The sequence below is a fragment of the Apodemus sylvaticus genome, chromosome 23 (genome assembly GCF_947179515.1).
Source record: "Apodemus sylvaticus chromosome 23, mApoSyl1.1, whole genome shotgun sequence".
Taxonomy (NCBI): Eukaryota; Metazoa; Chordata; class Mammalia; order Rodentia; family Muridae; genus Apodemus; species Apodemus sylvaticus.
In genome coordinates this window covers 23,233,054-23,257,407 of record NC_067494.1, presented here as the reverse complement: position 1 = coordinate 23,257,407, position 24,354 = coordinate 23,233,054, and the positions used below count along the sequence as shown (strand labels likewise).

Genomic DNA, 24,354 nt, shown 5'->3' with positions numbered 1-24,354 from the left:
AAATTTGCAAAGTCATCTGGAATAAAAGAAAACCCAGGAAGTTGAAAAATATTCTCAATAATAAAAGTACTTCTGGCAGAATCACCTTCCCATACCTTAAGCTGTACTACAAAGCATTCATGATAAAAAACAAACTGCATGGTATTGGTAGAGTGACAAGCAGGTAGATCAATGGAAGAATAGAAGGCCCAGAAATGAACCCACACACTTATGGTCACTTGATCTTTGACAAAGGAGCTAAAACAATCCAGTGGGGGAAAAGGCATTTTCAACAAATGTTGCTGGTTCAACTGGCTCTCAGCATGTAGAAGAATGAATATCGATCTATTCTTATCTCCTTGTACAAAGCTCAAGTCCAAGTGGATCAAGGACCTCCACTTAAAACCAGATACACTAAAACTAATAGAAAAGAAACTGGGAAAGAACCTTGAGCACATGTGCACGGGGTAAAATTTCCTCAACAGAACCCCAATAGTTTATGCTCTAAGAGCAAAAATTTACTATTGGAACCTCATAAAATTGCAGTTTCTGTGAAGCAAAGGACACTGTCAATAGGAAAAATTAGCAACCAACAAACTGGGAAAAGATCTTTACAAACCCTACATCCAACAGATTGCTAATATCCAAAATATACATAGAACTCAACAAGTTAAACTCCAGAGAACCAAATAACTCTACCAAAAATGGGGTACAGAGCTAAACAAAGAATTCTCAACTTAGGAATAATGAATGTCTGAGAAGCACCTAAAGAAATGCTCAACATTCTTAATCATGAAGGAAATGAAAATCAAAACAACTATGAGATTCCACCTTACACCAGTCAGATTGGCTAAGATCTAAAACTCAGGCAAAAGCAGATGCTGGCAAGGATGTGGAGAAAGAGAAACACTCCTCCATTGCTGGTGGGATTGCAAGCTGGTACAACCACTCTTGAAATCAGTTTGGCAGTTCCCCCGAAAATTGGACATAATACCATGAGGACGCAGCTATGCAACTTCTGGTAATATAACCAGAAGATGCTCTAACATAAGGACACATGCTGCATTATATTCACACCAGCCTTATTTATAGTCAGAAACTGGAAAGAATCCAGAACATGTGGTACATTTACACTGTAGACTACTACTCAGCTATTAAAAACAATGAATTCATGAAATTTTTAGGCAAGTGGATGGAACTAGAAAATACCATCCTGAGTGAGATAACCCAATCAAAAAAAAAAAAAAAAGAAAGAAAGAAAGAAAAAAACCAAAACACACACACACACACACACACATACGGTATGCAGTGGATATTAGCCTAGAAGTTTGGAATACCCCAGATAAAATTCACAGACTACAGGAAGCTCAGAAAGAAAGAAGACCAAAGTGTGGATACTTCAGTCCTTCTTAGAAGGGGGAACAAAATATCCATGGGAAGAGGAGATAACAGAGCCAAAGTGCACACCATTGACTGAAAGAAATGCCATCCAGTGACTGCTCCACCTGGCGATCCATACTATATACAGCTACCAAACCCAGACACTATTGTAGATGCCAAGAAGTGCTTGCTGACAGGAGCCTGATATAGTTGTCTCCTGAGAGGCTCTGCCAGTGCCTGACAAATACAATGGTGGCTGCTCTCAGCCAATCATTGGACTGAGCACAAGATCCCCAATGGAGGAGCTAGAGAAAGGACCCAAGGAACTGAAGGGGTTTTCAGCCCCATAGAAGGAGTAACAATATGAACCAAACAGTAATCCCAGAGCTCCCAGGGACTAAACGACCAACTAAAGATTACACATGGAGGGACCCATGGCTCTAGCTGCATATGTAGCAGAGGATGGCCTTGTTGGATATCAATGAGAGGAGAGGCTCTCGGTCCTGTGAGGCATGATGCCTCAGTGCAGGGGAATTCCTGGACAGGGAAGCAGGAGTGGGTGTGTGGTGAGTAGTAGGAGAGGGATGGGTTAGGGCATTTTTAAAGGGGAAATGAGGAAAGGGGATAACAGTAAAATGTAAATAAAGAATAATAAAAGATAATAAAAAACTTAACCTCGTGAAAACCACTAACACCCAGAGCATTCATACCTAGAGAGAGTGGCATATTCTGTCTAGCGAGCACTAACACTGAGCCATCTCCAGAAAATTCACATGTATGCATCTATTTATCTTCTCTCCTTTGTATCTAATATTTTCTGTTTGTATCTTAGACAAAACTGATATTTTAAATTTTTATGATATTGTGAATGATCTTTCCATGCAGAATGTGCCTTCCTTCCAAACAGATCTTCTCATCTTACTTGAGCAAGGCTTAAACATTTTTGTTCATTTTTTCTCTGTATTATGTTTTGATGATTGGTTCCTTTGATTTGTGTTTTCACTTGAGTGCTATGAATTACTTTGGAGAAAATGCAGCTCATCATGAAAGAAGATTTTCTATGATCAGAATGTTCCTATATTTGAAATTCATTCAGTTTCTTTCATCATATTAAACAAGCCATTCATGGGATATATGCATTTAAAATGTTTTATTCATCACTGCCTCAGAAAACCAGTTTAATCATTAATGTAATAGCCTTAAAATTACATTTTATTGTTATTGTACTCAAATCTAAGTGATTATTTTCTAAACTTAAAAAAGCACATATATATGTGTTTATGTATTTGTGTTCATATATGAATGTTATATAGAGTCCAGAAGACAGAGTTTTATGCTCTGTAGTTGAATTTATAGGGTATGTGAGCTGCTGAGTATGGGTGCTGGGTATCTGCAAAAGGAACAAGTTCTCTTAAATGCTGAGTCACCTCATCAGCTGAAAGTTACTATTTGTATTATAACATAATCATATTTTTAGAATATTATGAACAATATATATCCAGCTGTATCACAGAAGAAATTCTGCTTCAATGTAGAGGTTTACAGAAAGGCACTCTAAAGACAATCGCCCAAGCAAGTTATTCACAGCAATACAACCTGAGAGTTCCAAACTACATCCATCGTTTGTCTCATAATATTTTGGATAAAAGGTGCCTTGTTAGGAGTTCATGAAGTTCTTTTGCACATATCATTTAGTTATTTATTATTAATGCCAAATGAATCCAATAATGTTTAAGTTTTCTGGCATTCATTCTTCAGACTGTGTTTTTTGTTTGTTTAGGAGTGATGTTTCTCCCTAACCCTCACAGTAAACTTGTGAGAAAACATCCTGCCCTTAATTGTTCAAGCACTAGACTTATAAGGGGGAGCCACCATACCGTGCTCTATATACTCTGAGATGTCTTCACCTTGACATCTACACTAAGATGTTAGTTCTTAGAAAGACTGTGGGAAAATTGCATGTTCTATATTTTTCCCATCTTTGTTAAATATAAATCATGTTTACTTCTTTTTGAAAAATGTTACAGGGCATCAACAAATGTTAGTAGTTATTTTAAATTGTTGAACATACTTTCAAATTTTTGCAACTTTTTTTTATTCGATATAATTTATTTACATTTCAAATGATTTCCCTTTTCTAGCCCCCCCACTCCCCAAAAGTCCCGTAAGCCCCCTTCTCTTCCCCTGTCCTCCCACCCACCCCTTCCCACTTCCCCGTTCTGGTTTTACCGAATACTGTTTCACTGAGTCTTTCCAGAACCAGGGGCCACTCCTCCTTTCTTCTTGTACCTCATTTGATGTGTGGATTATGTTTTGGGTATTCCAGTTTTTTAGGTTAATATCCACTTATTAGTGAGTGCGTACCATGATTCACCTTTTGAGTCTGGGTTACCTCACTTAGTATGATATTCTCTAGCTCCATCCATTTGCCTAAGAATTTCATGAATTCATTGTTTCTAATGGCTGAATAGTACTCCATTGTGTAGATATACCACATTTTTTGCATCCACTCTTCTGTTGAGGGATACCTGGGTTCTTTCCAGCATCTGGGAATTATAAATAGGGCTGCTATGGACATAGTAGAGCATGTATCCTTATTACATGGTGGGGAGTCTTCTGGGTATATGCCCAGGAGTGGTATAGCAGGATCTTCTGGAAGTGAGGTGCCCAGTTTTCGGAGGAACCGCCAGACTGCTTTCTAGAGTGGTTGTACCAATTTGCAACCCCACCAGCAGTGGAGGAGTGTTCCTCTTTCTCCACACCCTCTCCAACACCTGCTGTCTCCTGAATGTTTAATCTAAGCCATTCTGACTGGTGTAAGATGAAATCTTAGGGTTGTTTTGATTTGCATTTCCCTAATGACTAATGAAGTTGAACATTTTTTAAGATGCTTCTCCGCCATCCGAAGTTCTTCAGGTGAGAATTCTTTGTTTAACTCTGTACCCCATTTTTTAATAGGGTTGTTTGGTTTTCTGGAGTCTAACTTCTTGAGTTCTTTATATATATTGGATATTAGCCCTCAATCTGATGTAGGATTGGTGAAGATCTTTTCCCAATTTGTTGGTTGCCGATTTGTCCTCTTGATGGTGTCCTTTGCCTTACAGAAACTTTGTAATTTTATGACGTCCCATTTGTCAATTCTTGCTCTTAGAGCATACGCTATTGGTGTTCTGTTCAGAAACTTTCTCCCTGTACCGATGTCCTCAAGGGTCTTCCCCAGTTTCTTTTCTATTAGCTTCAGAGTGTCTGGCTTTATGTGGAGGTCCTTGATCCATTTGGATTTGAGCTTAGTACAAGGAGACAAGGATGGATCAATTCGCATTCTTCTGCATGCTGACCTCCAGTTGAACCAGCACCATTTGTTGAAAAGGCTATCTCTTTTCCATTGGATGTTTTCAGCCTCTTTGTCGAGGATCAAGTGTCCATAGGTGTGTGGGTTCATTTCTGGATCTTCAATCCTGTTCCATTTATCCTCCTGCCTGTCACTGTACCAATACCATGCAGTTTTTAACACTATTGCTCTGTAGTATTGCTTGAGGTCAGGGATACTGATTCCCCCAGACTTTCTTTTGTTGCTGAGAATAGTTTTAGCTATCCTGGGTTTTTTGTTGTTCCAGATGAATTTGATAATTGCTCTTTCTAACTCTGTGAAGAATTGAGTTGGGATTTTGATGGGTATTGCATTGAATCTGTATAGTGCTTTAGGCAAAATGGCCATTTTAACTATATTGATTCTACCGATCCATGAGCATGGGAGGTTTTCCCATTTTTTGAGGTTTTCTTCCATTTACTTCTTCAGAGTCTTGAAGTTTTTGCAACTTTTTATGTCTTCCTATCTTGAAAAGTCCCTAATGTTTGTCAGAAACAAGTCTTTTCATTTCTAATTTATGGCATTATTGTATATTTTAATATTTCTTATTCGATGACAGATTACCAAACAATGTTTCTTTATTAGCACTTCATCTAATAAACATTTAAATGGTCGTTAAGTGTGATTGAATATAGGACATTAGTATGTACCAATCATTTTATCCCAATTTGAGTGCACAAATGGACTTTTTTCATGAAACAAATATAGAAGAAGATCACACAAAAGCAATCAAAATCTAATAAGCTAGAAGTACAAGATTGATGTTTCCTAGTCAACAATACTTGACTAAATTAAAATCCTATCTTCCTGAAATAAATGGTTTATAATTTATGATTTTGCATTGGTTATCATATTGAATAAAACATGACAAATTTTAGGCTTTATTATTTTCTCAAATACTACAGCGTCATCTCTCACCATTTTTAAAGATTTATTATTTAATTTTTGGGTTCATATGCACGTGTGTGCCCCATGCATGTGTGCATGTATTCTTATATACAGATATGGCCAAAGAGGGCAGAGGAGGGTGTCAGATAACTTGGAACTGGAGTGATAAGTGGTTGTGAATGGAGGTGAATTCTGGGAACTAAATGTCATTCCTGTAGAAGAGCAATAAGTGCTCTTTAACCATTTCTCCAGCCCTCTATTTCTGTTTCTGTAATCAACAATATTCATTAAAAGATTTTCCTTCCATAGCTTCTTCTTAGAATTAATGTAATTCATTCTGCAGCAAAAGAGGCAGAACCAGAAGAGGGCCATTATTAACAAACCACTTCTTCATTGTAAAAGCAAAATTGTATATGATGAACTTCTGTGTTCAGACCTATGTCCTTTGGAGTGAGCTAAGGAATGAAGTCTCTCCCTCTTGCATGTCTCTAAGATAAATCTGCCATCCCATGAACAGCCTAGGTTTTATGACACACCAAGCAAAGAAAGTCATGCAATCCAAAAAGGTTGTTATTTTCTCTTCTATTTGTTCAAATCACCATAATTTCCCTACTTTATTGTATTATTTTCTTACTCTGATCAATAGGATTCTTGGAAAAGATGACAAATTCTGTGTTTACACTATTTAGAGAGGTAGTCCCTGGCTATTCTTACTCCTGGACATTCTCAGAATGGATTGTTTGCCTGGAAAACCAAATTTGATTTAATTTATTTTATTTTAATCAGATTGATTTTAAATTTAAGCAACTGCAGTTGGTCAGTTCCCACAATAAGAGAAAAAACAAGATAGAACAGCATTTATTAGGGTTTTATAAGTATATGTGTGCGTGCACTATGTTTTATTTATTTCTTTGTTTGCTGTTTATTTATTTACTTAATTTTTTGGTGTTAAAGTTGAAATTGGGATAAAAGTAGGGTTTGAATTTTCTTGTTCAATAAAATAATCTGAGTAGTTATAAAATGACTACATGCTATTTTGCCTACCTTATAATAACATTGAAATAAGTAAATTCAAAGCTTTTAAAAATTAACTCACAGTTTTCCAAAGCAATGAGGAAAAAAAACTACTCTTCTTTAAAATAATTAAACTTTAGAACAAATTGTCTTAATAAAAATTAAAACTTCTTATGGCAAATATATCAGATACTATTCATGTTTATCTCTCATTTACAGGTCAAAAATATAAAAATTATTTTAGATGAGTAATAGCCTAGGAAGAAGGACAGGTATATAAAATGACATCATTTTAATGTCTGGATTGAACTCCAATTCAAGGATTTGATGGATAATGAAATATCAGATGAAGATCTGGCAAGCTTTAAAACTTGAAAAAAAGCAAAATTTTAAAAGGTGAGCAGAAAAGACTTGAGCGTGCTTCCCCTTAAGCATATTATGAAGGAAGCATATTATAGGACTATTGGTGTTCACAATAATTACATATTACTTTAACCTTAACAGCAAGATCCAGATTTGTCTTGCAAAATTCTGAAAGAATACAAGTATTTTCAGGTTCTCATGATTTTTTTTTCTGTCAGAAATATCAGGTTTCAAGCAAAGTTGTTCTTCTCTTGCCTACAGAACTCTCTCTAAATGACAAGGCAGGAGTGAACTCAGGCCAAAAGATCTCTCTCTCTCTCTCTCTCTCTCTCTCTCTCTCTCTCTCTCTCTCTCTCTCTCTCTCTCCCTCCCTCCCTCCCTTTCCCTGCCTCAGTCTCTCTCTGTGTCTCTGTCTATCTGTCTCTTCCTGTCTCTCTGTTTCTCTCAGTCTGCCTGTCTGTATTTTTCTTTCTTCATCCTCTCTCCTTCTTTCACCTAAATCACCAATCAGCATACCAGGAGAATGGTAGCTTCACATCTTTTAGATCAATCAACAAATTATTATGTCTTTGTGGGACGCAGGGGCAGTGAACGAGAAGGAAAACTGAATGAGGTAGACCATGATAAGGAGGAAATTGAAGAGGGAGATCAAAAAAATGAGAAGAGAAAAGGAGAAAAAGAATAAATGAGAAAATGGAAAAGGAAGAAAAACTTAGTCTTGCACTTGATATTTTTATGGTAACAAACAGAAATGGGTATTAGAATTTATCCATTGTATTTCCATATTTTATACATGCCTGTGTTTGTATATGTGCAGGTATGTGTATATGTATGTGTATGTCTGTGTTCATTTGTGTAAATGGAAGAGTATGAAAAGTGAGGATAAGTATGCCTAAATAGATAGCCATATAAATTATGGAAGTATATTTATTGCTTAAATGTCAATAAAGAGATGTCTAGGAGGAAAATAATTTGATAAAATTTTCAATGTTTCTGTGTATCTATATTTGCTACAGATCATTTGAAGACCATTGAATCTTTTTTTAATGCGTGATAACTTTTTAAAATTAAATTTTCCAAATATTGCAAATGTCATTCAACTTAAATAAAGAGGAAAAGCAATGACTGTCCTATACACAAATATATATTCTTACATATAAATATTTATAAAGTGGGAAATTGAGAGTGGAAGTGCACACAGGAGGCTATTACCATCAGTTATCTAAATAAGATGAGAGAGAAAAATAAAGAAAGGCAATTAGCATGTGTTTATACAATTCCTTATATGCTATTTTACTTGTTTCAAGAAAACTACATAATTACAGTAATGTAAAAATGCACCACACCAGCAAAATCATGGGGAATAATGTTAGGGTGCCATGAATGTTAAAAATAGGTGGCAGGGAATTTATGTAGTACATAATACTGGTACTACTTTTAAAGGTATACTTGTATATTTGTGTGTGGAAGGCTGTGCTAAACTAAAACGATGTAGCTAAGTGTTTCTCAGGAGTAGCTTCTCTAAGTTCAGATAACCAACAGATAAAACCTGTCAATGAAAGACAGAAAAACTCAGAAACATTTCTGGGCAAGGCTTATGTGATTTCTCTTCTGTTCTAGGGAAATGGTATTACTAATTTGCCTATGTCAAAAGAGAGAGACCAAAGCTTTAAATCAATTTTTGAGTTTGACTAATAATCATTCAGTCATACTTGTGTGGTAACTAGGGTTACCTGAAAAGGATACATCACCCCCAGATGTCAAGCGTGGGACTGCTACCCATAAAGAAAAGAGTATAGAAGTCAGAAATGTATAAGCAGAGTAAAGCCAGAGTTGGTTTAAATGATCTAATAATGGCCATTACAGCAAAATATAAAGCAATTAAGGAATGTGGGCCTATTAATTTGAAATTATTATTTGATTAAATATACTTAGAAGGGACATATACTTCTGAGGTCACAGGGGTTTTATGTAGTTGATGAAATTGTGTAAGATTCCTAATTTTGTTTAAAAGCAATTCTCTAAATTCATAACTAAATGTGTTATTAGTGCAAAAATACATTGGATATTTCATGTACAATAAAAATGTTGCTAATTTGTGCCCTAATGTAATATAGCTATATTAGGAAGGAAAGGGCCTGCGATCTGGCAGAGAAGTAGAGAAGGAGAGGAGAGCTCCTATGCCTAAGTAGAATAGAGGACAGGGAGGCATAGTAGACATGTGAAGGATCCAGGAAGGTATGGCCCAGTTAGGGATCACTCTGGGTCCAGAACAGCCAAGATAGAATGTAAGATTTATTAAGTAATAATTTGGGATTATTGGCATGGCTGGATTAACCACATGGAGGTTAAGAAGTGACCTAGCCATTGAGTTGATTAAGACATATCAAAATATAAAGGCTGTATGTGTGTTTTCATTCCAGAACCCAGAACATTGGGGTGAGTAGCAAGGAACACATAGCCGCCAGGATTTATTTCACTACTACAGTTATTTTTTTTCAGAAGCCAGTTCTTGTTCTAAGACACTTTGTTCTGTCTACAGCAGGAATTAGGGCTGCGAGGTAATTAGAAGGTCTTTGACTTCTTTATATTGTTTATTCCGTTTATAATAAAGATTCCCATATTTTGAAAATTTGTAATAAAGTTTTTGAATTCAAAACTATACAGACACTTGAGGAACATTTAAATAACTACATCATAACTAAACAGGAAAAACCTTATCATTCTTACAGGCATTTATTTAAGGATTATATTGTGACAGTACTAGTTTGAAGTTAATGTTTCTTTTAAGAACATATAACTAACATCTGTATTCTCTCACCCTCTTGAATTCAAGTTATTCAAAAATGTAAATTTTCTTGGATGAGCAAAAGTTTCAGTAGGTCAGAGTGCTTTCTACATAAGCGCGAAGTCCCGATTTGAGTTCCGATACTCATAAAAATCGTGCCATGAGCCCAGGTTCTATAACCCTAGAGTTGCACACTGGAGTAAGGGCGCTCTCCAGGACTCAATGGCGAGCCATTCTAACAAAAAGTGAGGTACAAAGTCAGTCAGATATTTTAGCTCAGGGGATCAAAGTGGAGAGTGGTCAACTGGGATTTCCAGCATTCCCCTCTCTGACCTCAGCATGCTCTCTCACACAAAGACACACAAAGGCAGAAGTATTGTAGTTTGAAAATAGTTACTTCACAGAATGTTGTATTATATTTTGCAAAGGGAAGGATAAATAAGTAACCACTTTCCATCACAACAAAGAGCATCATCATGCAGTCTAGTTATCAACAGACTTACAACAGACGTCTCTGCACAGCTATCCAATACCAGAGATTTTATTTTAGCATGACTTGAAAAAGATCTTTGAGGCGGCAACTCACAGCCAACCATCAGAGTGAGCACGGGGACTCCAAAAGAAGACTTAGGGGAAGGACCAAAGGAGCTGAAGGGGTTTGCAACCACATAGGAAGAACAACAATATCAACCAACCAGATTCCCACCCCCCCGCCCCCCCACCCCATCCCCCCACCCCCCGCCATGGCTCCAGCTGCATATGTAGCAGAGGAAGGCCTTGTTGGGCATCAGTAGGAGGAAAGCCCTTCCTTGGTCCTGGGAAGGCTCTATGCCCAGTTTAGGGGAATGGCAAGGCGATGAGGTGGGAGTGGGTAGGTGGGTGGGTGGGGGAACACCCTCATAGAAGCACGGGGTGGGGGGATGGGATAGGTTTCCGGGGAAGGAAGAACAAAGAAAGAGCATAACATTTGAAATGTAAATAAAATATCAAACAATAGAAAATAAAACATTGAAAAAGATCTCTTTTATTTCTAAAAAAAAGGTTCTTATGACAAGAAAGGTAGCTTATACATGGTGTGATTTCTATATATGTAAAAAGAAGACCTTACCCGAAAAACAGATACAATGATGTATGTTTCATATTTCAAATAGGAAGACTGATAAATGTTCATATACTGATAATAATATATCTATCTTGGAATTACTGGTTTTGACTTAGAAATAAGTAATTAGTAAATGTATTCATGCAAATGAAACCTGTTCAGTATACCCACACATGATTTAATCTGAGGTACATGGATAAATAAAATGAATAGATATGATGATTCTTTTACAGCAGATGATTTTTAGTATCTGTTGGTTGAGTTAATTTATGGCAAATAGTTTGACATTGCAGATTCATTTCTGGACTTGCCCCACTACAATATGGTGCTATATAAACTCATTGATTTGGGGTTTTATAAAACCACTTCCCCATTTATCTGGATTAGTAAAAATGAAAAAAAAATACTGCCCATCTTTTAAAATAGAATGCTAGCCCAAATGTCTTTCTATCGATTATCAAACAGGCTTCTGTTTGGGGGAGATAAAAGTTTTAAGCTAGTGTGACACTAATGGGTATTTATATATGGTTTGGCTTAATAAAACATATAAGAAAATCATCAGTAACACGGAGCTTTCTTAGCAGAGAAATTATCTTAAGTGTAATACAAATATTTTCCTTTCTGTTGCAGAGGAAGGAAGCCAGGAACAGGGCAATAAAAATCGATTCAGTTTCTGCTCAGTGACTCTGAGGCAGGCAAACCATGTCACAGCTATGTGGATCTTAATTGTTTTTATTTTACTGAATTTTTCAACTCTCATTGATAACTTGATTTCATCGCCTTAGGAATTAATTCTGTTAAATCTACAGTATGGTTTCTCTAACTATGATGTGAGAAAATCATCTAAATCTTGTTTCCTGTGATGGTTCTGCCCTTTCCTCTGCTTGGAGGGCATGTTTTTCTGCAAGATAGGGAATGATGTCATTTTGTGCAGAGAATAATTTACCACCTGCTGGAAGGAGGAGGCATATTGTGGCAGCTGCATTACTGATTTGAAAAAGAAGCAAAATATAAATGTATAGATGAGAATGTCAGTGTAATGGGTGGGGAAGTATAACATGCTTTCCCCAACAACAGCTGGAAAATTATACTAAGCCCAAAATAGTATCTGTTGGCTTCAAACCAAATGTTTCTGTTACTAGTACTATACAGAGCAAAAACACCACTCACAAATGAATTTCCCATTATATTTACAGAAGTAGCCTTTTTCCCTGGAAGGCATAGAAGGAATCTGGGAGGCAATGAAGAAGAGGAAATGATCAGCTCTGTAAACCCATTTATTTTTAGATAGGTTCCAGAGTTGTCAGATAACAAAGAAGAAATCAATTCCTATTTATTCATTCATTCATTCATTCATTCATTCATTCATTCATTTTTACTGTTTAAGATTGATTTTTACATAAGGATTCATAATATTCTAAAAAGAAATCTACAATTTTATTTGAAAATAATCTGTCTGTAAATGGCAAATTTAATCAGTCATGAATGTGATGAATGCATTGTGTGTTTACAAGGGACTTAATAAATCAGTGAGATTGTACAACAAATAAGAATTGCATCTGTAAACAAGCTTTTCTGTTACGTAGATTATAAACTATAACTAGTATAGAAATTGTCACGTACAATCAATTCTGTGGTGTATATTTATATTTCTTTAGACTTTCTGGATGTGGAGTATCCAAGCACATGTGCTTTTCTAACATAATATGAGGGTCAGCAGATTCTCTTGGTCGTCTTTAGACACACCGGATGTTACCAGTACCCTTGATTATTCAACCAGCGAAATTATAAATGTCACATTTAGAGTCTTTGTTTTCAAAGTATGTACACATATGTTTCTTTAAATGTAGGCACATGGCCATAAGTACTGGAGAGGAGAATATTTCAATTCAATTTCAAGATGCTCAGCCATCTCTCTTAATGTTACATTTTAAAAAGTAATATATTTTAAATTTTCAATGAGTTACAATATTGTCTCTACTTTCCGATGTTTCTTTTGCCTTTTCATATGAATATTGTTATCAGCTATTTTCTTTATTTGCATTTCAAATGTAATCCCATTTCCTCATTTCCCCTCCAAAAACCTCCTATGCCGTCCCTCTACCCTCTGCTCACTAACCCACCCACTTCTGCTTCCCTACTCTACCCAATCCTGGCATTCCTCTATTCTAGGGCAAAGAGCCTTCACAAGATGAAGGGCCTCTCTTCTCATTGATGCCCAACAAGGCCATCTTCTGGTACATTTGTGGCTGGAGCCATGGGTCCTTCCATGTGGACTCTTTGGTTGGTGTTTTAGTATCTGGAAGCTCTGAGGGTTCTGTTTAATTCGCATTGTTGTTCCTTCTATAGGGCTGCAAACCCCTTCAGCTCCTTGGGTCCTTTCTCTAGCTTCTCCACTGGGTACCCTGTGCTCAGTCTAGTGGTTGGCTGAGAGCATCCACTTCTGTATTTTTTAGGTACTGGCAGAGCCTCTCAGGAGACAGCTATATCAGGCTCCTGTCAGCAAGTACTTGTTGGCATCCAAAATAGTATCTGGGCTTGGTAATGTATATGGGATGCTTAGTGTAAGATAAGGCTAATATAAAAGAAATTGATTTTTACATACTGCTATATTTTTATTTGGATATCATGACTTTATATAAATTAACTGCTAGACAAAGTTAAATGCATATATAATTATATAATACATTTATATCAATGTATAAATCAGTATTTCAGAGAGATAATATTCCATTTTTTTTCTCTGGTATTTTATGTTCCTAATTTTTAAAAAATTGCCTAGTATTCAATTCTATTTTATAGTGTAACAAAAATATATTTTAAAGTAAATGTAGTCTCCTGTTATTGGAAATTTACATTTTAATAGTGGATATCACAATTGCATTAAATCGCTATTGCTTATTGGTATTTACCAATCTTTACATTATTACAGTCTAATAGGATAGAGGTCAGTTTTTTTTTCTCTTATACACTATTTTTTTATTGTTATTTTTTTATTCGATATAATTTATTTACATTTCAAATGATTTCCCCTTTTCTAGGCCCCCCACTCCCCGAAAGTCCCGTAAGCCCCCTTCTCTTCCCCTGTCCTCCCTCCCACCCCTTCCCAGTTCCCCGTTCTGGTTTTTGCCAAATACTGTTTCACTGAGTCTTTCCAGAACCAGGGACCACTCCTGCTTTCTTCTTGTATCTCATTTGATGTGTGGATTATGTTTTGGGTATTCCAGTTTTCTAGGTTAATAACCACTTATTAGTGAGTGCATACCATGATTCACCTTTTGAGTCTGGGTTACCTCACTTAGTATGATGTTCTCTAGCTCCATCCATTTGCCTAAGAATTTCATGAATTCATTGTTTCTAATGGCTGAATAGTACTCCATTGTGTAGATATACCACATTTTTTGCATCCACTCTTCTGTTGAGGGATACCTGGGTTCTTTCCAGCATCTGGCAATTATAAATAGGGCTGCTATGAACATAGTAGAGCATGTATCCTTATTACATGGTGGGGAATCCTCTGGGTATATGCCCAGGAGTGGTATAGCAGGATCTTCTGGAAGTGAGGTGCCCAGTTTTCGGAGGAACCACCAGACTGCTTTCCAGAGTGGTTGTACCAATTCGCAACCCCACCAGCAGTGGAGGAGTGTTCCTCTTTCTCCACACCCTCTCCAACACCTGCTGTCTCCTGAATTTTTAATCTTAGCCATTCTGACTGGTGTAAGATGAAATCTTAGGGTTGTTTTGATTTGCATTTCCCTAATGACTAATGAAGTTGAGCATTTTTTAAGATGCTTCTCCGCCATCCGAAGTTCTTCAGGTGAGAATTCTTTGTTTAACTCTGTACCCCATTTTTAATAGGGTTGTTCGGTTTTCTGGAGTCTAACTTCTTGAGTTCTTTATATATATTGGATATTAGCCCTCTATCTGATGTAGGATTGGTGAAGATCTTTTCCCAATTTGTTGGTTGCCGATCTTTCTCCCTGTACCGATGTCCTCAAGGTTCTTCCCCGGTTTCTTTTCTATTAGCTTCAGAGTGTCTGGCTTTATGTGGAGGTCCTTGATCCATTTGGATTTGAGCTTAGTACAAGGAGACAAGGATGGATCAATTCGCATTCTTCTGCATGCTGACCTCCAGTTGAACCAGCACCATTTGTTGAAAAGGCTATCTTTTTTTCCATTGGATATTTTCAGCCTCTTTGTCGAGGATCAAGTGGCCATAGGTATGTGGGTTCATTTCTGGATCTTCAATCCTGTTCCATTGATCCTCCTGCCTGTCACTGTACCAATACCATGCAGTTTTTAACACTATTGCTCTGTAGTATTGCTTGAGGTCAGTTTTGAAGCTTAAAAAAAAAAATCCACAAACTAAACGTATGTCTATCTCCTCCCATTAAAGGTATAGGAAATTTGCCCCTTTCTTTAAAATCTGAGAGTGTGTAAACAAAAACTGGTTGTAGCATGACACCATGTGATAAATTTATTGTGAAAGCTGAGTACGGAGCCACGTTGCTGTCTCTGACATTCATTCACAATGAATCGACATGTAAAAAACAAGCAAACAAATAAAAATCCAAACTAAAACAAAACAAAACAAAACAAAACAAAACAAAAACCTTATGAACACAGACAGAAACTCATTGAGAAATCCAAGTGATAACTCCCTAATTAGGCTGTTTCAGTTCTTGAGTAAGCTAAACCATGCTTTAAATTACTAATTTTGGGGTGTTTTTTGGCTATAATAAATTGATATATTCATGATTTTCTACTTATAATATCCTCATGTAAAAGCTCTTTAAAAATATACATCATGAATCTTAATCTCTGTCTTCCATGATGTTGGATCATGCTTCTATTCCAACTGAAATTCTTTCTGTCCTGTATACTTATAGGTTAGAACCATTGTCTGCAAGTGCAAAGACAAATACTTTCACCAAAATTGTGAAATTTTCCCAATAGAGTTGTGTTCTCTTTATCATTCCCTTGCTAATGCTTTTCAAAGCACTGGTTCCTTCTCCTACCATGTGGAAATCAGTATTCCATAACTCTCACCAAATGTGAATGTGCTCAACCATCTCCGAGGAATATTATATTCTCAGATCAATGTGGAGGGAACCAGATTTGACTCATCAAAATTGATGGCTGCTTATCTCCTAGTTTCAAACACGCATCCCCAAGGATATTTGTGCCTAATAAAATCAGAAATCAGAGCATTTTGAGAAATTCATTTGTTGAGATTGTCACTGCTGTGAGTCCTAGACCTCACTTCTCTGGAAGCCGACTGAGCGTTCAGATTTCATTTAGAGCCTAATCTCAAATTTGAGCCAAATTTTGGTGAAAGTTCTTGCTTTGGTGACCTGATTTGCTTCTTTCCTCTTGCTTTTCTGGAGATTGAACATGGCCTTGTATACATGACACAAGGGCTCTTCCACTGTGTCAAGTCTCCAGAGCATCCTGATCTAATTTCTAAACAGATCATTTATATTGGTCACCTAATGGAGGCATTTCACTCTAAGCAGCAACCCGTCCAGTGTTATAGGCACTGTATTTACATGGTAACACTTCATTTTCTAGTTCCCATTCTAGCCTCTTCTCCACCAACCAGATTCTATTGACACTTCCTGTATGCTGAAGCTTTGCACCCTATTACTTTTGACATATTCAGTGATATGCTTTTAAGTTACAGGGTTGAAAAGTTTCTAGAAATAATATTTTGTATAATTTTTGAGTTCATGTATGCCATCCAAAATGTACTTTTTAAGAAGCTGATTCTCTGGAACTTATTAATGATTATTTGGGGAGCTAGAAAAGAATATTAGGTTACAGTGTATTAAAGGAACACGGATTCTGAAATGCAAAAGGCTCTGTACATAACATGAAGGTGTTTATTTCTGTACTCACACCTGTGTTTTCTGTAGAATTTGATTCATCTATTTTTTTAATTTGTTCCTGGTATCTTTTTACATGCCTAACTTAAGTTCAAATAATGTCACCATTGTAGAAATAGGAATTGATTTATGTTCCCAATGGCACTGTGGAAATTAAACTTACATCAGGAATTTTGAATTCAAATATGTTGTATATGATAGTTTATTTATTTTCCTAGCATTTGTTATTGCCTAATTAATCGAAAGTTCTTTATCTAATTTTCTAACTTTTTAGCTGCATCGATTGTTTAAATATGATTTGATGAAAATATATTACTGATATGCCACAGGAAGTGTTAGATAATTGGAAATATCTTCCTTGCCATTACTGAATTTAACCTATTTTATGTTATGCAGATTAGCTACATATTAAATCACCTCTCTCCCGGTTTAATACTATTACAGCATCCTTTTTATCTCAGATTTCCTCTTCTCTAAGTTTTATTCCAGATCAACACTTTTGCTATTAATTTATGTGACTCTGTCTCTTTTGTAATCCATGTTATTACTGTTATCTACACTGTACTTAATTCTTATATATTAACAACATATTTTATTATACTATATATGTATACCATCACATTTTTAATGAAATATCATGCATTCTTCTCACCTTACACTCCAGCATATGTGACCTGATCAGAAATTTTACTTCCAAAGTGATTCTGATGAATTTAAGGTGATAATACTATTTAGTTATTATTGATTTTTGTGATGTTCAAGCAATGTAAAACATAGAGAATTACATCAATATATTTGCATAGATTAAAATATTAGTAGAAATATAATCATCATGAATAAATACATGTTCTATTTATTGGATAGTTACTTGATAATCATAGCATGTTCAATACTTTTATTTTGGAGCAAAAGAGGTAAATACACAAAAGTATAATATCTGGTCATATTATAAGACCAAGAATATTTCCATTTTAGTTTATAAATGTATTATAGTTACTAGTGCTAGTAAGAAATATGTGTTCTAAGTAAATATTTTTGTGTTTTTTCTCAGATATTTGATTTCCTTGTTTTAGATGCTCTTGTTTTCTGTACTTTCAATCTTTTAGACTTATACAAAATTTTTGTTTTGTAGTTTTAGATATTTATAATCTGTGAGTCATGGTAATTCCATTTTTATTTTTTACTTTGTGTGTGTGCATGTTTATGTATGTGTGCATGAGTGCATACATGTGTGCATGCATGCGAGTGTGTGTGAGTGTGTGTGCATGTGCGTGTGTGTGTGTGTGTGTGTGTGTGTGTGTATGTATCTGTTTTCTGGGCATCAAATTCAAGTCTTCATGCTTTAGCTGCAAGTGTCTTTTCCCTCTGAGTCATCTTGACACCTCATTTTCTGCAATAAATTTTCAATGGGTTTTTCTGTGAATATTGCCTAACGTGCATTTCTTTCCCCATTATTGTGTTAGTTTCCTGAGAATTTTGTCACTGTATTTTGGTTACATTAACTCCTTCTACACCTCACAGATCCAGCTCCTACTCTTCTACCCTCTCAACTTTGTGCCTTTTTAAACATTGGATTTCCATCAATTTCAACATGTGCTGTCAATATACAGTACATGTTGACACAATATGTCAACTCATGGATGGGCTGCCTTCAATGAAACATGGTCAGCTTTACAATGTCTACAATCTGAGAATGTATAATTCTAAAAGTATAGTTCACATTACATGTACAATATTCAAGAATAGCTTTGCATCTTGAAGTAAGAAGAAGTATAGTATTAGGAAATGAGAAGTGTTTTTCTAAGAGATTATTTAAGGGAATAATGGGACACACCCAGTATAGCCCAGTTCTGAAAATGCTGTTAAATTTTTCCTCAGTAGTCCATTTCTGACACAGAGCTTTCAATGATATTGAAGTGCCTCAGCTGATGTTCTTCCTCATCAGTTTGATTGTAATCTGGCCAATTTGTTTCTGAAATGCTTTCTAATGAATTCTAGGTAACTTTAAACCTTGTTGAACCTAATTATTGGCTTCTCTTTTTTAGATAATCTTTATGATAACATTTGACTTTAAGGTAAATGAAAATTCAAGTTGTTTGAAAATAGCATATGTAGTTTGAAAATAAGTGTTATGATTTCTGGAAATTTTTAAGTTAAAAAAACATCCCCTTGCTAAAAAGAGAGAATTCATATTGTAAATGCATATTATTTTTAATAAGCAAAATCTCATTGAAATGAATGAGACCTTTGTACCATTTTACCCAAAGCAATTTTGTATAATAAGAAAAATTCCTTAGAGGTAGTCTGTTATGGAACTTAACATCAGCTCAGTAAATTGTTTCTCTATTCCTTCTGAAATGAGAATTTAAAAGAAGTGAATACAAATGAAGGCATAATGAATACAAAATGTGGAGCTGCTGCTAATGACAAGTCATTTTTAAAAGTAAGAAAAAATGTAGTTATATCTTCACACCAAGTCATTTACAAAAGACGCTGGATAGAATTCTCTAGAACTAAATTATTTGAAAGCTCTTGTTAATGGTGCATTTATTTAGAACCATAGAAATGTTAATAGCTAAAGAAGAAAATGTGTGTTGGGTAAAAATCAAAATCCATCCTCCCAGTTTACATCTGACTATCCACACTGCTCCCTAGCCCAGGTTTATGTGGTATCCATTCCCAATTGTCGATATTCTCAAAGCAGCTATATCTTTATATCGGTGTGCTCATTCATTCCATTTCTCATGGTATTTTCTTTCATCATGTAGATGGTTAAATTTCGAACACCATTCTAGCACCTGGATGGAAACTTTGAAGGGTCTCAATTTGGGAGCATTATTCTTCTCTGTGATGGAATTTTCTCTTACCCATTTAGTGGTGTATTATATTACATTAGCATATAGGAATTACTTGGTGAATTAATGAGGAAGGTCTTCAATTTTAAAATACCTTCTTGGCTCTAAGTTATAGGATAATTGTACAGGCATATGTTATAGGACCAAGGATAGAATGAGTGTTTGAAAATTTCCCCATCAATTAAATGCTATATGTGAGCAGGTAATGAAAACTCTCTCATCCTTTATCAGAATAGTGGTGCTAATTTTCTTCAAATTATGTTATAATTTCATCATGGAATGTATTTTTCCATCATGTTCTAATTTGATATATATATATATATATATATATATATATATATATATATATATGTATATATTTCAGATATAATTTGTGTCCATATGTCTGAGATGCATGCTACTCTGTTTGCACATAAAGTTGATGTTTCTGTTGTTATATCACTTGCAAATGTTTAAGGATAAACTAATAAAAATGCATAGATATAGCTCTCAATACTTTTCAGGTACAAGTGGAGGAGTGAAATAAGATATTGCCTGCTCAGACACACTTGAATTATAATGTTCTGTTTTACATTGAGCCACAAAGTAAATCATCACATAAGAAGGTGTCTGCTTCAAGTGGGTGAATGTTATGTGGTTCATCTAGCACCTTCCAGAGAGCTGAGAGACAGACAGACACACATACACACACACACACACACACACACACATACAGAGAGAGAGAGAGAGAGAGAGAGAGAGAGAGAGAGAGAGAGAGAGAACAGTATAGCTGGCTCATGAGAAAACGAAATAATCCTTTGCCTTATATAAAATACACTGTATTTTGTAGGAATCTCACTCCTGGCTTTAACAATACTTAGAACAGTCTTGTTTACAAGAAGTGGATGAGAATAGACATGATAACCTGCTTAGCTTTCTACCTCGACACAATGTTTGAGGTATTTGTTGTTAAATATTAGATAAATATTATCAGGGAAGATACTTTCCTCAGCCCTACTGGATAAAGTGGACCCTGATGTTTAATGAAAACTTTTGGGTGTCTGGTAGCAGGAGAAGATGGCGGTCTCCATAGGAGTTAAAGTTGCGTTGTAATTTTTGCTTGTTGGAAGAATTAAAAGAAGGACAAAAAGGAATAGGTGATGGCATGGTTAGTTGTGGCCTTGAAGATGACAATGACATGACACTTACAAGGTGGACATGAATGATTATTGGGCCACCAAGGACAAACTATGAAAACAGAATACATAACCTGAAAGTGGAATGTGGATCTAAATACCCAGAAGCCCCTCCATCAGTTAGATTTGTAACAAGATTAATATGAATGGAATAAATAATTCCAGTAGAATGGTACACACCAGTATCAGCAAGATGCCAAAATTCCTATAGCATTCAAGTTGTACTTTAAGAGCTAAGACATCTAATGATATCCAAAGAAAATATGAAGCTTCCACAGCCACCTGAAGGACAGATGTACAACAACTAATTTTACTAGACCTCAAACTTGTCTTAAATCAACAACCTTCTACTCATGTTACTGTCTTGATTAAATATCACCATGCAAAATGCTCACACATTAAGTAAAATAATTGCAGCTGGTAAACATGACCTGGACAGTTGTAAGAATATATTTAATATACGTACACCTATTATGTTTCCAGGTTACAGGAGAAGTGCAGCACAATTTTTCTTTTTCTTTTTAAAGTTCTGTCATTTAAACATGAACCTGAAGTGCTCAAAATGAAATTCAGGTTTTCAAGACAGAAGCATGGCAAAAGAGTGCTGAGATGGCACAAAAACCTTTGTTTTTCTGAAAAGTAAAGTCTCAACAAGGAAGACCAGGAATGGCATACTTTATCCATCATATTTAAAGTTGCTGCAGCTGGAATTGTTTAAAGTAGCAGACATAATGAATGGTCATCAATTGTGCTGATTCTTGAAGCAGTGTGGGTGCTTACTACTATTCATATCAAAAATAGGTTCAGGATTGTTTTGATACCTGTATTTATAATAAAAAGATGTTTGGGATTTTGAATTTCTGTTAAAAGCCCTACCCATTTGTTACATGTGACAGACATGATAATTTGTTTACAGCCTTTGTTTAATAAAACATGCTTCGAAGATTTAAGCGAAGTCAACAAAAAGGAAATAGGTGTATGGATATGTGATTCTGAGATGAAAGTTTGTCTTGAAATGTAAATAAAATATGGAATATGCCTTCAGAGACTGTGCTATGCTATTTCTGTTACATTGTTATATGCTATAGTAGTCATATCAAAGTAGCAAAATTGGTGGTTATTAAGCTAGGCACAGTAATGGCAGAGGCAGGAAGATTGGAAGTTTCTGGCCTGCCTTGCCTGGCACATAAGACTGCATTAAAAACAAAATAAGAAATATTGAGAGAATATCAAAGATTATCATTGAAATTATATTTTATATGCTTATGTTTGAAACTTACCGAGAATTTGTTTTGACATCTTATATCCTCAGTTTAATTTCTTTGCACAAAGAGGTATCTCATTTACTACATTTCAAACTTTATTTCATCATAGGAAATACTAAAAAAGATACTTGCATTATAGCAGTTTTTATAGGTATAGACTGTAAATTATTCAAGTACTCATTTATTTTTTTCTTGTGACATTTTTATTTTTCTGTGGAGCTTTTGGTTCAATTGACTAGATTGAAGACATTTCCTCCCATATCTTTAAATTCCTTTATTTGTTAGTGTGTGTGTGTGTACATTCACATGTTTGTATGTATTTATGTGAAGGTCAGAGGTTATCTTTGGAGTTGGTTCTTACCTTCACTTTTATGAGTGTTCCTGATGTCGAACTCTGATCACCATGTACCATGTGTATCAACAAGAGCCTTCACTGTAGAGCCATCTCTTTGGTCCCTCTTCTAAGACCAATGAAAGTTAATTTTATCACTCCATGTTCATTTTAACAAATATGTGTCTGAAGTTGAAGGTTCATTTTTATCCTTTTATCTAATTGACAAAGTTTGACTACCAAAATAAAAACCTAGATATTCAAACGTTGCCTATGAGGATAAAGTAAAGGAAAAGTATTACTAGTAGTAATTCACAGTGGCATATACAAACACTGTGATAATATAGTAGACTGGATTATCTTGGTTACTTTTATAGCAAGGATATACTTCTTGAAACATACTTGGTATGCTTTGATTAAGCTGTTTAAAAGTTAAGGTTTTTTTTTAGTAAGTTATTAATTAAACTTTAGATAGTTTGTCTAAGCTTTATTATCACTGTTGTAGTTTGACATAGGGTTATAGTATAACTTATGATAACTTCAAACTTGCAGAATTACTTCTGTCTCAGCCTCCCAAGTACTGGTTCAGGTGTATACCACCATGTCCAGCATAAACGGACTCATTTTAAATGAGCTAGTCTAATTGTCAATGAGGTTTCTTTATTCTTTGTGTGTGTGCGTCCATGCGTATGTGTGTGCCTGTGTATGTGTGTGTGTGTTTGTGTGTGTGTTTGTGTGTGTGTGTGTGTGTGTGTGTGTGTGTGTATTGGGTATATGCAGAAGCCTTCCTTGGTTGGAATCTGGAATCTCCCTTAAATGTCCTTTCACTTTATAGTGTGAGACAGGGATTTAAATGAAACCCAGAGCTCACTGATGTGGCATAGATCCATTGCCTCTGCTTTTCTAAGGCTGGAATTACAGCCTCACCTATTATTTTATGTGGGTTCTGGGAATCAGATCTCTGACAAGCATTTTCAACCACTGAGCCATCTCAGCCCCTCAAAGATATTCTGAATACTTAAAAATCACACAGAACATACACATATATTTTCTGTGTATAATTCATTAAAGTATACTTAAATGAAATATACTAATTATTTAATGGTTAAAGATTACATTGAATTGCATTGACAGTATAGAGTCATTACCAGTTTGTTCTTTTCTGCATTGAAAATGTGTCTTGTGATACTTGGTATTAGTAAGTGTTGGGATGCTTTTGGTAGAATCTGTTACCTTGGTCTCATGTTGTCTTTGTATATGCCACTGTGAAAGTCTTCTCCTTCACCAAAGGCTATTGTCAGAGTCCAGTCTATTTAAAAAATGCTTTCTTGTCTTAGGGATTGTGGAATTTAGCAGATATAACAATTATGATATATATATATGTATATATATATATATATATATGTATGTATATATATGGTTATATGAGATATATTAATTGATAACATTTTAGAGTTAATAGAACCTCTTTTAAATATAAGCTAGCAGTTTACAAGCAAATTTTCCTTTGTAAAGTGGCTAGGGTTGTAGGAATGTTGTGGTATAAATCAATGAGACATTTGCCTTAGAAATATGTTTCAAGAGATTTTTAAGTATGATGACCCTTGCTGACTGTATGTTAATAAAAGTTAGAAAAGTAAAATTCTTGTTCTAGTAGGTCCCTGTTATACTTTAATGGCTTTAATTACTTTGTTGCTTATTTTCAGAATTGATAATTTTTTATTATTTTGTAATTTAAAATAAAGTTATTGCATTTGTTTAGGAAAAAATGAAAAGGTTTAGTCCTTATTACATGTAGGAAAACAAACTGGTATGATGGAATTTCCTATTAAAGCACAGCAAGTATATTAGAAGAACCAGGTTCAAAGACAAAAATGAGAAAAATGATAAGTCATTCTAGACATGTACTATGAATGGAGGCTTATCATAGATATACATGCATTGGGCCCATATGCACAG

The 24,354-nt window shown here is 35.2% G+C and overlaps 1 pseudogene; it reads left to right on the top strand.

The window, feature by feature from the left end:
* Nucleotides 1-20,804: 20,804 nt before the first annotated feature.
* Nucleotides 20,805-21,107, top strand: LOC127674008 (ubiquitin-conjugating enzyme E2 variant 2-like; annotated as a pseudogene).
* Nucleotides 21,108-24,354: the final 3,247 nt, after the last annotated feature.